General features: G+C 37.1%; 1 protein-coding gene across 1 annotated transcript in view; it reads left to right on the top strand.

Annotated features, from left to right (window-relative positions):
- The window catches only part of LOC139114825 (uncharacterized), a 514,135-nt gene that overhangs the window by 338,681 nt on the left and 160,003 nt on the right, over nucleotides 1-15,451 (top strand). The window lies entirely within an intron of this gene.

Below are 15,451 nucleotides of genomic sequence, written 5' to 3'. Positions count from 1 at the left end.
TTTATACTTCAGAAACTTCAACGATAAAAACGATTTTAACAATGGAGGAAATGGAGGAGTATAGCGACATTATGAAAATCGCTTACAAAAGCTCAGATGAGGATGATACTGATTCAGTGGAGGGTGAGGTGACTAAAACACTTTTCAAAATCTCTTCCATGGCGATCTGGCTCACTTTCTGATTGTTTCAAAAAGTTGGATAACGTTTTCAAAGAAAACGTGCAGACATAATGTCAAACAAAAGCGTGTAATTCTGAAAGGTGTTTCAAACAGTTCCCCCCCCCCCACGCAGGATATGTTAGCATCGCCAAGGCAAGACGACATAGGAGGTGCCATTAACATCAGCAATGGACAGGCGGTGGCAGTGACAAAGATAGTGATGATGACGACTTCGATATTGACTTAGAAGATTTCGATGTCAATTCACAAAGTATGAGTAGTCCTCATAATGAAGATACTCGTCACACTCGCGCAGGTGCTAAAGTAAGGGGAGGGTGTAATTCAGCCAGGGGAAGAGCTTATAGTGCTACTGCTGCCATAGTTAGCAAAGAAATTGTTAGCTACTGACATTCTTTTGACACTACAAAGTACCTGAATTAAGTACACACCTTTGCCAAATGTAAGGGCAAATGAGAGTAACGTATAAACAATTAAATTAGAATCTCTATATGAATCTATCAATCAACCTATTCGTGCATAGCCTATATAAATGCAAAAATAAATGTCTATTTGCTCTACCTCAGTATCGGACAGGAAAATGCCCTATCTTTAACAATTGTTTCAATATTCACTCTTTGAAAGTGTTTTCTATTTTCTAAATCTTCTAAAACTAATATTGAACTTTGAAATTTTCATGGCATAAATTGAATAATTGTTATAAATCAGCAATGCTTTCTTCTGTACAACGTGTACGTTCATGTAAGGAATGATACATTCTGCTTGAAATATTTTGCATTTATGTGCATTGTACTTCATCTTAGATCACGTCTGTTTTGTAGATTTTTAACTTGGCAAGTCAATAGTCTTAAACTATTACGCTGAGTACAGATTAAACAGTTGTGATAATGGCACTTTTCCCTATTGGGTCATCAAGGCATGTACACCTGTTTACTCTTTTAGCGTTTGTAGACAAAAACAAACAAGAGCAGAGCGACATTGAAATAATGATAAAGTCAGTGTAAAGTTAATTTCTTTTCTTGCATTAAAGGTCAAATAAATGATAGATTTATTGATTGGCAGGTCTCATAATTCGAAAAAATAGCCTCAATTATAAAGTACGTTGCTAATTTCAGTAAAAGTAAGTTAGCCAAGGAGTGTAAAAGTTAGGGCTATTTTTGACCTGCAAGATCCCAGAAAAAATTCTTACTGTTACAGTACTGCCCTCTGTGTTTCTTTTTTATTCATTTCTTTTGTTTTTAAGTTGTGTAAGTATCCCGATAGTATGAGAGGGCGCTCAATAAACGATACTGGAATGACGACGTGAGTAAATCATGTAAACGTTGACATGCACCGTATGTCGCTATAGTGGCAACACACTGCTGTGACGAACACTTACTCTAAATCGAATTCTTTTCCCCTCTGGTTGATCGGCATCCGATTTGATGATGAGTTCTAAATATACCAACTAAATCAAAGTAAAAAAGAGCAATTGTTCTAGATCAAAAGTTGCTTTTAAGATGTGTCATCATAAATGAAAATTATTAATTGATTAATTGTAGGTCAAACACTTTATGACTTGTAGCATTCAGTTTATGAACACAATCATATGTGGTAATAAAGAGAATATTTTATATCGAAACAAATACGTGGCGTGTTCTTTTTTTTTGGGGGGGGTGGGAATTTTCATATCCAGTTACTGTAGTATAGCACTAAATTCTGTCAATATTCGTATGTGGAAAATTAGTATTCTAATAATATTCTGCCTAGTAATATCATCAGAATTCGCTTATGGAACAAGGACAGTATGCAGTATGCATCCGTATCCATCCGTATTCAGTTCAGAATGTGATTTGAATATCCGCTGCTGAGTGGTACGAATTCTTGGCACGAACTAAGCTATTCTTAGATAACAGTTTTTTTAATAAATGTGGGCCGAATATCTTTGAAAAGTGGATTTTGCAAATTGTATGCTGTTTCCTTTCTGATCTATCTGATATGAATATGTCACATTTGGCGCAGTGTTACTGGTTGAAGTATGGAGGTAGATCCATGGCTATGGTGATACACTTTCACAGGTTCTGCAATGCATGCACTTATGCTCCAAAGCATGTTTTAACACTCCTGAGATGTTCATTTGAAACAGCATGAAGAGTAAATTGCAAAATGGCAAGAAACGACATGGTAAATCTTTCCTATGGAAGTTCATGCTTGTCTGGAGGTTCAAACCTGTAAGAAAAAATGACTGTTACTCCATAAATCTAATGCAGAAAGTAAAATTTTCTTTCTCATCAATGACTTTGGCCATGTTTACAGTGTGGTAAATTTTCGAATGAGTGATAATAAAAGACTATTTTGAAAAAAAAATTCCTTTTCTCAATAACCTCTCCACTGACACAATAATACTGGTAATACGTAAAATAATACAATTCACTGTTCAGACTTTATTATTCAACATACTACTCCATTCTGGGAAAGATTTCATAAAAAGTAGCAGCGATTGCCTATAACACTGTTGACATATGCACTTTAACGCCGCAATTTTCAATCCCAGGTTCTCGCATTAGTGGAGCTTTCCTCCCAGTCAAACACTTGGCCAGTACGATGTTCGATTTCTATAACATTAATTACACAAATCTGATCTCTACCTTTTGGCACCTTTTGCTAATCCTGCAAACAGAGTTTATACTGACGTTTTGATTGACAGTCGGTTCAAATCACCAATGTTCACTTAATTTCCTAAAAAATCGTCTTCTTGTCGCGTTAGAATTTCAATATAACCCCATAGTTCGATGGGCAGCAGTTTAGCGCTGACCGCTTGACAGTCAGTCAGCGTTTTTGCAGCCGGAAAAAACTAAAAAGTGGCATTTTCTGGAGCGTGTGCCCGCATGTTGCCTGTTTGATGTTCACTTACACAATGAACGCCGCCATTGCTTCGCGCCCTTTTAAAGGGAGGCTGAATGACAGTTGCTTAGTTGTATTTGCAACTTTTGATACAAGGAATCAAACTGACTGACAAGATTCACCTAAAATGCAAATAGAAATTTTACAGCTTTGATGCACACAGAAATTGTTCTGGATAAAAAAAAGTTATAGGATATTGAAACTTAAGTATATCATTAGCCCACAGTATTCGTCTGCATAAGTCACCTCAACTTCAAGAACACAGTGAAAATATTGTAGGTACAGAAAAGCAAACAACCTATTTGCACAAAGGTAGCCAGCAAATTAGTATGATACTGATAAAGTGATTCCTATACATGTATCAATAAACAAATGGCCCTCTATCTATGATGTATGGACACTAATGGCAAGGGTTTTGACATTTATGTGCAGAATTGCTGTATTGTCACATTGGATCACGTTGTGACTTAAGTGACAGTGCATAATCAAGTTTTGTAAATGAAGCCTGTTTATTGTAGTATCATTACGTTTTTCATGCATGTTGAGGAATTAAATTAGATACACGTGATAATCGGGAAAATTCCCTTCAAATATCAAATTGTTGGTATGTATAAACAATAACTTGGTTATTATTCAATAACACCTGTTCCTGGTTTGAAATCAGCATTTTGTCATTTGAGTTGTGCCAGACACTCCATTTCACCTTTTGTTTGGTAGAGCTAAGACACAGAATTGAAATGTTCATGTGGGAGAGACTGCAATACGTACAAGATGATTAGCCTCATGCGTACTTCTACAGTCATCGGTGTAAAGGATATAAAGAAGAGGAGAAAGGACACAGCCCTGAGGAGACCCAGTTGAAGTACGCTATGTATCAAATTGGACATGCGACCGTTGACAAACACTGTTTGTGATCTACTGGTAAGAAAATCGATAATCCAGAGCACTAGTTGGTGACCAATGTCAAAATTCAACTGAAGTTTTTCTGTGAGAATGTGCTGTTGAATAGTAGCCTATATGTATAAAAGCACTTGAAAAATCTTCAAAGAGTATTCTAGCATGTGCATCTGGCTTTTCTAGATGTTTATAATGAAAAGCTTAGCATCTTCTGACACTTTTCCAGGACGATACGCAAACTGAAGAGGGTCGAGTTTGTGTTCTATCTTTAATATAAACAATAATGAATTTTATTTTTTTTAGTGTTTTCATAACGAGAGAAGTTAATGCAACGGGACGAAAATCATTTAACTGTTTAGGGTTGTTTTTTAGGAACTGGAACTACGTTAGAGTGTTTCCAAATAATTGGAATAGTAACAGTGTCAAGAGAGATCTGCAAAAGGTGTTGAAAGACCCCACTAAGCTGATCAGCACAGAACTTCAAGGTGCGTCCACAAGTGCCATCAGGGCCTGGGCTTTTATTAAAGTTTAGCGATTTTAAGATTTTAGCAACCATTCCTTGAGTAATGACAAGGGAATAGTCAGATGACAAAGACTTTTTTAATGCTGGCAATTCGAGAAGAGAAATCAAACTTTTCAAAGCGAGTGAAGAGTTTATTAAAGGCGTATGGTATAGCATCATCATCGATACCTTCAACACCGACCTTTGACCTATTAGTGTCGCAGGCCCTGTTGACTGCTGCCATGTTTTTAATACTATGCCATGTGGCTCGAAAATTACCTAAACTGACTTTGAATTCAATTTTGTCCCTACAGTTTAGCTTAGCATGTCTGATCGCGTTTCTAACTTCTCTGTTTGCATTCTTTTTCTCAACTGGAGTACCCAGAAAAATGCTCTTTTCTTTTTGGTAAGAATCGACTTTAGGTCTTTTGTCAGCCAGGGTTTGTTATTAGGAAATATTGAAAACTGTTTTGTTGGAATACAAGACTCCACACAGAATGAAATATATAATGAAATGACATCTTCAAGTTCATTAAAGTCCGTACAGATGTGGTAGAACATCCTCCAATCCGTGCAGTCAAAATAATCCTGTAAACAAGCAATACTGTCTGACGACCAGATCGTCACGCCTTTCACCATCTTTTGAACTCGTTGTATGACTGGTTTGTAGACCGGGGCAAGCGATGGCAATGCATAGGATTTATAATCACCTGGCACTTTACCGAAGCATTTATCGATGGTTTTATCTCGCCGAGTTAGACATGTAACATACTGATGAAAAGTTTTCAAACTCTTATTGAGGTCACTGTGGTTAAAATCACCAAGAATGAACTTCGGAGCGTCCGGAGATATCTTTTCCAATTTCTGAACATTTGAAACAATATGTTTCACAGCTCTTGAAGCATTTGCTTGTAGGTGAATGTAGACTAGAGTGAGAAACAGTTGTGAAAATTCTCTTGGCATGTAGAAGGGCCGGAGTGAGATCGATAACAGCTCAATGTCAGGTGTACAACGTTTCTCACCTACAACAATTGTTTTACACCATCTCGCGATCGTTTACATAAAAACACACTCCACCTCCACGATCTTTACCCGTTATCTGTTGATCCCTGTCCAAACGAATCGGTGTGCTAAAACCGTCGATAGCCTGGTTCTTACTCTTGACATTACCATCCAGCCAGGTCTCCGTAAAAGCGAGAACACATGCATTTCGATATTCATTCATGTATATGGAAGTTCCTATTTTTTTACTTGTGAAAGCACTCTCTCTCTCTCTCTCTCTCTCTCTCTCTCTCTCTCTCTCTCGTGATTTTAAAAACATACAGTGCTTTCCAAACCCTCCTGATTGACGGTACAAGATTTTCGTCTGGCCTCAGTATCAACCGGCATAGTTTATTTTGCAGTATGTTTGTGACAGTCAGTTCAAGGTAGTATGCGCCTTGAAAGAGAAAGACTTAAACTTTTGCTCAAGCCAAGCTTCCCAAAACGCGATTGGAACTAATTTGGGAGAACTGGATCTTCATATTGTTCAAATTTCCCAAAAGTGTAACGTGCCCTATATGTAAATGTTACAGTATTACAAATTACTCGTAAAACAAGACTTAGAGTAAAACTTTGAAAGAAAAGAAAATGAGCTTACACTTACAGAATAAACCGATATTACTTCATTATCGAATTATCCCAAATTAGTTCTCAGGGAATCTTTCAACCATTCTCCTTCAAAATCAAGAATACAAATCAGGGGTCAACGTGCAAATTTTGGTACCAAAGAAACAAAATAGCAGAGCTTTACGGATATTTGAAATTCAAAATGGCCGACACCCCTAAGTCCTGTGTTAACTCTATGGATAAAATAAAATTTTGGACCTTCGAAAGTGTAAGACGGTGAAAATTTTTCTCACACAAAGAGCTTTACAATGAACCACACAAGAGTTATATCAGTAAAGAATTGTGAAAGTTTTAGAGTCCGACTCTCTGTCCCTGAGGCGCATTCTACCTTAAGCTGAGCCTAATCAATCTGGTTAAATGATTTTCGTGCTGACATGATGTGGTGTGATTAGATAGTATACGTCCTCAACAATATTTCCCTATTTGGAACATATTGCAATTCATCTTTTAAACCTGTTTTCGGGAAATAAAACGATATGAGTTGTTTCTCACCTCTGAATTTTAGGTCGTGATAAACCACTTCCTTTACGATACATCTCTCTAACTATCGTCTACATTTATGTTTTTTTTTCTTGCAACAAAAGACATTAGATACAACTTCGGCTGAACTAGATTCATCTTCATTTCCAGAGTTTTTCCAACAATGAAGAAATAAATCAGATTTTGCTTACTATTTTTGAAATAGCCAATGTCATTCTATTGGAAGAAGCACGTATCGATCTTTAACGACTGAAGGAAACCGGGTGTCTATACTGCGACTACAGCAAAAAAGGTCAAACGCAGAGATTTTGTTAAGAGTTATGTGTTCAAAGTTCTGAGCACTGCTCCAATATTTCAACATACAGTAAAATGAATTGCCTTTTACAGTAAATTGAACGTTTTGCCCGTCATTGAGTAAACAACGTCAAATGATCATGATGAAAAATGTTTAAGTGACATCTACATAATCCAGAATTGTGTCAATATAATAATGTCATAACGAAAGTGAGTTGTTGGACAACGTTTGTTAAGCGTTGGTGAATCTTGCAACGGCAGGTAGGAAATACGCCGTCATCGATCTTCATCAGAGTTAGGTGTATCTTGATTTTGAAAATTCGTTTGATGTCACTTGTAAAAGTAAGGAAAGGTACATGTATTTATTCATCAAAAATCGAGGAATGTAGTAATCAAATCTAGAATTTAATTATTTACCCCGGGATTGATTTTGGTGAAGAGGAAGAATTGTGTGTCAAAAGTAACGATTTTCATTTCATCGTGGATTAATTTTACATTACATTTATTTTATTTTCTAAAGCGCCTTTTCTATCATAACGATATTCAAAAGCGCTGCACAAATACAACAAGTTTAAATCAATTTATACAAGTCGTATTAAAAATCAGTAAACGTAAAAAAGTTCATCTCGCCTGACAATTTAAACATCACAGCAAGTATTTTAAAAACTTACAAATTGTAATATTTTTAAAAAGATGTGCCTTTAGCATACGCTTAAACTGGTCTTAGTTGTTAAAACGTTTCAGCTGTTCGGGAATAGAATTCCAAAGCTTGGGTTCACAAATGGTGAATGCCCTATCATTCATCTTATTGAAACAATGTGGCACAGAGAAATTCTGACAGCTATTTGTTCTTAAATTATACCTGGAATTACGTTTAATATAAATCAAATTTATCTGTGATGTACTGTGGTGACTTGCCTTGTAATGCAACGCGTTCGTTACTTGGCATTTGTTTTTTGCTTGAACGAGGATGTCTTTTATTTTTTCCTTTTATATGTATGATACATTTTTCTGGAAATGTTGTGGCCAGTGTTTGACCGCCCTAAACCTGAAGAATGCATATTTAAAAATCAAAATACTTTGGAATAAAAATTCCTTCCGACCTACCTACCCTATTTTTGAAAACCGTTATCGGAACAACACAATTTATTTATTTTTGGCCTCAGCATTGTGCATTAATTTGTTGGTTTTTTAATAATAATAATAATTTTTACTGCCAGTCGATAAAAGAATCGAGAGGAATGTGCCTTGGCGTTGCTAAAATCACTTTCACATAAAAAACTATCAACATATAAAAGCCATAGCACACTATCACATACAAAGCTAAAATACAGACTTTTAGAAGTTGATACAATCACACAAAATTCATAAAAACTCAGAATAACATCATTAAAACAATATCTCAAATACGACAGTTTTGAACTGCTTTTGGAAAGAAGCTATGTAAAAACCGGTTAGTTCTACATTTAAAAGACCTGAAACGTTTCCCAGAGGGAAGCAGTTTGAAAAATTGATGTGCCGGATGAGTTATGTCATTGATGATTTTCTTTGATCTGCGTAGAAGGCGAACAGAATAAAGTGACTCGACTGACGGTAGTTCACAACCAATATTTTTTGAAGCAGTCTTCACTATTCTTTCAAGACTATTCCTATCCTTCTGTGCTGCATTACCGTACCAGACAGTAATAGAAAATGTAAGAATACTCTCAATAGTTGCTCTGTAAAAACGAATAAGTACATCCTGACTTAACCCAAATTTCTTAACTGTCTTAAGAAAAATAGACATTGTTGCGCTTTCACCGCCATGGCATTTATGTGGGTATCCCATCTCAATGTATTCGTAATTGTGGAGCCTAAAAGGTAAAAAAATCCACCAATTCTGTCAAGTTGATCTTTAATTTCAAGTGAAACTATAGAGCCCGGATTTCTACGAAAGTCGATAATCATTTCTTTGGTTTTCTTGATATTTAGCTCAAGATTGTTATCTGAGCACCAGTCGACTAACCAGGCAACCTGAGAGCGATAGATGGTTTCATTGCCATTTATGATGCCCTATAGCTGTAGTGTCATCTGCAAATTTTAGAAACTTTACAGAGTCATCATGGAAAACACAATCATTAGTAAACAAAGAGTACAACATCGGTGATAAGACACAGCCTTGAGGTGCACTGGTACTAAGAATAATGGAGTTTGAAATTTTGTCACCAAATTGAACACTCTGTGGTCTCTTCAATAAAAAGTCGAGGAGCCAATTGACACAAGGACATATTTAGATTGAATGCTTTGAGTTTCTCAAATAGCTTCTTTGGAACGATTGTATTAAAAGCTGAGCTGTAGTCAATAAAAAGGATTCGTGCGTATGTACCAGGGGATTCCAGATGTGAAGAATAAAATGCGAACCAAGAGCAACGGCATCATCAACTGACCTATTTGCCCTATATGCAAATTGGAATGGATCTAGAAATGGACCAGACTGTGACAGATTTAAGATATTTTAATACAAAACGTTCAGAAACCTTCATAATGACAGAAGTCAAGGCTACAGGTCTGTAATTGTTCAGACATGAAATTTTCGTTTTCTTTGGGACTGGCAAGATTATTGATGATTTGAAACAAGTGGGTACTTTACACTCTTGTAAAGAAACATTTAAGATGTCAGTAAATATAGGGGCAAGTTGGTCAGCACAATATTTCAGAGTTGACATACTAGATACGTTATCTGGACCTGCAACCTTTTCTGGTATTCTGCATCAAAAATGAGTTCCTGACTTCACTTTCCTGTAAAATGAAATGCGGAGAATGATACTCTGAACAAATACCTGTGAGAGAATTTTGTTCTGAATCAGTATTCTTTGAATCGAAACGACTGTAGAAATGATTAATTTGTCAGGAAGAGAGGGGTCAGAATTAAGCGTGGGACTACTTTTCTTTTTCCTAAAACCAGTAATTTTTTCAAAACCTTGCAAGAGATTTTTTGTGTCATTACCCGAAAACTGTACTTCCAACTTGTCTCTGTATTTGGCTTTTGCAGTTTTAATAGCTTTCCGTGCCTCATACTTAGCTGTTTTGTACTTTACATGTTATCAAATCACCAGCTTTGGAGGCAGTATCTTTTTCTTGCAAAATTGTCTTTAGATCCCTGGTAAACCACGTTCTTAGTTGATATGCAAATACTCTCACAGAAACTAGCATACGAAGCAATAGTGTCTGTACAGTCATCGATATTATCACATGAGTCTTTGAAAACATTCCAGAATTTGAATATCGATTTGAACCGCCACAGCGCGCACTTGAAAACCATAGAATATGTATCACATATGATTTGACGGATACGACGAGAATGATTAATTACCGAAGAGAACCGGCAACATAAAGACTATGATAATCTTTTCAGTTAATTTGGTGTAAGGAACCATGTCTTTGTATTGTTAAATCAAGCTTTATCCCATTTGAATTAATAGAGAGGTTTAGTTACACGTAATTACCTGTACGTCTGACGGCGCGCAGTGGCGTACGCGTATCCGTGCTCACGTGTGAATAGTCTCCCCAATAGAGAGGTTTAGTTGTGCGTTCCCGATTATTTTGCTGCATATTTTTCTCAGAAACATGCAAAATTCGTGTAATTTTTAAGAAACATGAATTTCGATTAGTGAGAACCACTCTTATAGTAGCTAGTTGTACCCTCGAACTACCTTAAATCGGCCGATTTTCTTTGATACAGTTATTTATGTGGTTTAGAGAATTCTTTTAGAAGGCGTCAGACAAAAAGTGGAATGCGACTACAACATTTCGTTCATGTAAGGAAATTATGGCAAGTACTCCTTGTACAGTTGCAAACTCTACGAAATATTCTGATATCAAAGATGTTTGCTAATTTACAATGATACCTTTTGAGTTTGCTTGTCTAAATTCGTGGAAATCATTGAGAAAATCTCAAAAATACTACACGTAATTATGACTACGTGTAGAAGTGTTGTTTGACGTTCGGAACGTCTGTGCTACACGTACGCGACGTCTGGTTATCACGTGACACTAGACGCTACGCGTACTGATCGAACGTAATTACGTGTAACTAAACTTCTCTATTATCATTCAAATATTACTCGACTCATATTTTTTACGACACAATCATATGCCAACAAGACTTATAAAATGCTTAATGGCGAACTTTCATAATTTCGGACATTGATTTTATTAGAGAAATAACATGTATTATTTTTATTGTTAACAGGTACATCAGTTGCCTATGAACGTAAGTGATTCTAAGTCTTACCTAATTTGTGCTGTAAAAAGTGTTATATATGTTTAATTGATGGTTACACCCTACCATAGCATTGCTGTGTCCTCAGGAACATATTTCTTTCATCGGAATGTAGGCTAACAATCGTGACACTGATGATTCTCTGTTGGAATATCTTCACACCCCTCTTTAAAATATTTACTTACCCTAACAGCTGTCTCACGCAAACTTTATCTCCAAAAACCCTTAAACCGGCCTGAAAAGAGCCAATTTTGATAATTAGACGAACGATTGCTGTTAAAGACTCGCATTTTGCACCACCTTCCGTCATATCTATATTAAAGCGCAGTGGTCGTCGCGCTGCGCATCCTCCTGAGGGGGTCCCCTCTGTTGTAAACAAATCCAAGAACGCCGCACATGTTACGGGTTGATTGTAATGTTTGCGATATTGCCGCTTGTTAAAATGGCGGCTGATCTGTCACAAGCATACCAACTATTCAAATGTAACACGCAATAAAAGGTCAATTAATCTAAGTTAAATATCTGCTGAATATTGAACAATGATTGCACGCTGGATTGAGATCACATTTGCTCATGATTTTCTTGAATCAGTTGAATGGGGCTCGGCTACTGTTATCGCTCGAGCCATAGAGCTAGACGTAGGCATGTAGGCCTATACGCCAACAGACTATCAACGACCGGGCTCTAGTTTTCGACATCGCTAGCAAGGACGAGAGCTTTCATTTCAAGAGGCCCGACAGGAGTACAAAGACAACAACCCAAACTACAGAAATCTACAGCTCGCAGAGCAATGCCCGCTGCAGCAAGAAGCATCTCTGCATCTGTTCCGTTCCGTGGTCTGTATGAACGTCCGTGTCAAACCGGGTATATGACGCGCTATGTACACACTCGGCTGTGGAGAATCCAACTCAACTACAAAGTTTACCCCGTTTGGGGGTGCAAACGAGAATTCCGAGTACAGGTATCAAGTCAAGCGAAGGACCTTTCATAGGTCTTCTTGTTATGTGGGGGTTATCTCACTTGAAAGAGGATTCAGACCTACCCGGCAATCAGGAGGTACAACAACGAAGTTTGCCCAGCACCAGTAGGCCTACACCAGCTAGCGGTTGGATCACTGCCATGACCGTGCACAGGACCGGGGCACAGAATCTCTCGATACGTCTATGCACGGTGTAACCGTGCAATTTCCCTGCCAAATGCCGCGAAAACCCGCTCGTTTTGTTTATTGTTTCCTGTCATTTTACTATTTCTTACCACGTAATACTAAGAGAAGTAAGACATGGTGATCAACAGTTGGTTGTGGGCCAAGTCGTAGCGGGCCGGTACGTTGTGGGACCGGATTCTTTATATCCGTGTACGTCAACGCGTGCTGAGTGTAGTGTCTGAATGTTCGTAGCTCTACCCCGGAGCTCTACGCGAGTTTATAGATAGAAATACACCACTGAAGTTCGTTTCCGATCTTAATATTTTACTATTGCATGATGTTGAGTCTTACAAAGGCCTTAACAAAGTGGGGGACTGCTCCCATCTCACTCCGATTGAAGTTGAGAAGACTTATGTTTACAAAAATTTATGTTTATCAACAAAAAAATCACGCAAGCGCAGCGCGACGACCACTGCGCTTTAAGTGAGCGACTACAAAAGCATTTATTTGTTTAATTCGACTGAACACACTAAACTGATTACGTAGGCAAGCTTTTCGTCGGTATATTGCTGAAAAATTAAGCGAATTTGTGAATATTTTACTAAAAAATTTCATGACGCTGGGGGCCCCTTCAACCGACAGAAGTAAGGGAACAGCCCTTATAATTATCGGCAGTTGCTGAACCCTGGGAGAGCGCTTTGAAAAACTCCTATTGTCTAGTTTACATCAGATATGATTATTTGTCCGGAATTAAGCAGCTAAACATGACAAACTACTCACCACGTTATTTTTTAACGACGGGAAACGGTTTTTATCCGATAAAATGCAAATGTTTTTCTTACAAAATATTTTGTCCTCCATTATAGCTCATGGGCATTGCCAAGCTGTTCGATATTAGTCACGGAGTGTCAAATTGTATAAAAAGTTGTTGAATAATAAACATTCAAGGGTATATTATAGGAATATTGATTTTTTCTGCGAATAATAGCTTGACAGTGACAGACGCATGACACAGTGAGTAATTGTCTCTAAAGCTTACCCAATAATTTGTTACCCGGCATTTGTCAAGTTTGAGAAGGCGTGTCGTTTCATTGCAGAAATGGTATTTCTGTAGAAATTGTCAAAAGTTGTTGTGATCGAGCATTTGTAAGGAGAAACTGTGAAGGTAAAAATACAACGTAAACCGTTCGCTCGGGATGATCATTACATGTTTTATTATTATACATCCCCGATACAAACACAGGGCACAGAAATCAGTCCCTGGGGTGGGGAGGGATGGTTTTTTGTGCAACGGTTTACTTTATTTGATTTTATTAATTTTGACTGTGGTATTTCATATTAAGATTTCGACTCCACACCGATTGACTGCTTTATATATTACCGACAAGTCCTTATCTCCTCTCCAATTTGTGTACATAGCACTGTATTTGACCATTGTCTCTAAATAACTGTCCAATGTACAGTATGCCGGCTGTTATGAATTCTTTGAAAATTATTGATTTCCCGGCAAGTACAAGTATAATTTTTTGATTATTCCAAATTATTTAAAATTTGTTCTAATAAAACCTTTCAAGTAAATTTTCAAGTTTCTTCAGAAACATGTTACAAGTTTGGTAAGAAATTCAACAATCAGTTGATAATGATAAAGCTTTATGAGAACAAATAGGTTGTTTATTCTTCCATGTTCTATGGAAGATATTGATATTATCTGGTGTTTTTTGTGCCATGAATCGAATCTTTATCATCTTGTCTTTCCTAACCAGGGCACAACATTAACTTTTCTTGACTTTCATATTCAATAAGGAGTCATTTAATTCGCAGATTAATAGACTCTTATGTTCTTCCTCCATTGTCTATACCTGATTTTGCTATCTCGATATCGACTGCGTTCGCAGTTGTCCTGAAACTAACGTCATTCACTAAAATAGTTTTCGGACAAACTCAAGAAATTTGACAACTACTAACAAATAGTCGGCAAAAGTTACAGAGACTAGCAATAATAATTATGGTCATTTTACCGTCTTTAGCTAAGCGGATTCACTTAGCGAAAGGAGTACTGTACATATAAATTCGATCGGAGGTCCCATTGTTTACCCTACGACATGAGTGTAGTATTCCAACAAGTGCGATCATAATCTGACACTGTTCCGAGTGGCCTATCAAAAATCACTCTGCTTTTACATTGTTCGGATATTTTTTCTACACTTTTTGACTTTTGATCGGCGGCATCACATGTACGGTTACACCCGTCACCATACACAGTTCGAAATTTTTCCAGGTAAATTTGTATATTCCAAGTTTGTAAAAATTCTCATATAGTTTCTTCGTTTTAGGAGTATTTTATATAGATTGTTTAACTAGATTCGTTCAATTTCAAGTAGTTAAGGTCTACAATTGAAATTTTTGGTAGTTCAGCTTGACGTTTTAGTTTCGATTGTTTTTTTACAATATTTTGATTTTGTTTCTTTTCTTGATATCAATTTCCCCGAATTTTGTTAGCTGTAGTTTAGTTTTAATCTTTTCTTCAAATTTTGTGAGCAATTTGTTGTCAGTGAGTTCGTTAGCCCAATGTCGTCATGTAGTCAACACATGGAGAAAATTCCTGTTAGAGCTTCCGAAACACCCGTGGCAGTCCGTGAACGGAATCACCGCTGACCAAGAGACAATAGTAAACGTTGTTCCATTGACCACTGGAGAAGGCCGAACTCCAGACGGCATTTGCAAACATAACGGAGAACTTCTAGGAGGACGGCACAAATTTTCAAATTATGACGTAATGGTAGAGGTAACCATAGACAGTCGCGACTGTATATGAGGTAACGAACGTCTTTCTGGTGAAGAATGGTCCTATCAGTAGATGTGAAACGAAACAACTCACAACACAAGTGCGTGTATGAATCACAAATTGTATGAAAAGTTAGATATTTCGTGGGTCAGAGTGAAAGGTTGAGTTGACGCCGATAGAGTAGACGTAGGGCACAGTTGACTGAGATCGGGTCAGTTTGTGGTCTTTTAGTCTAAAAACCTCTAAAGATTTGAATAATCACCATTCGGCATTTTGGGTGCTTTAACTCATTTTAGTCAAAGTAATTCAGCAAGAATATACGCCAGATTTCTTGTGTCGTTTTCGTCACATTTGCGTATA

This window comes from Ptychodera flava, chromosome 16 (genome assembly GCF_041260155.1).
Source record: "Ptychodera flava strain L36383 chromosome 16, AS_Pfla_20210202, whole genome shotgun sequence".
Taxonomy (NCBI): domain Eukaryota; kingdom Metazoa; phylum Hemichordata; class Enteropneusta; family Ptychoderidae; genus Ptychodera; species Ptychodera flava.
The sequence above is the reverse complement of the archived record's forward strand: the minus strand, read 5'-3'. Positions and strand labels throughout refer to the sequence as shown.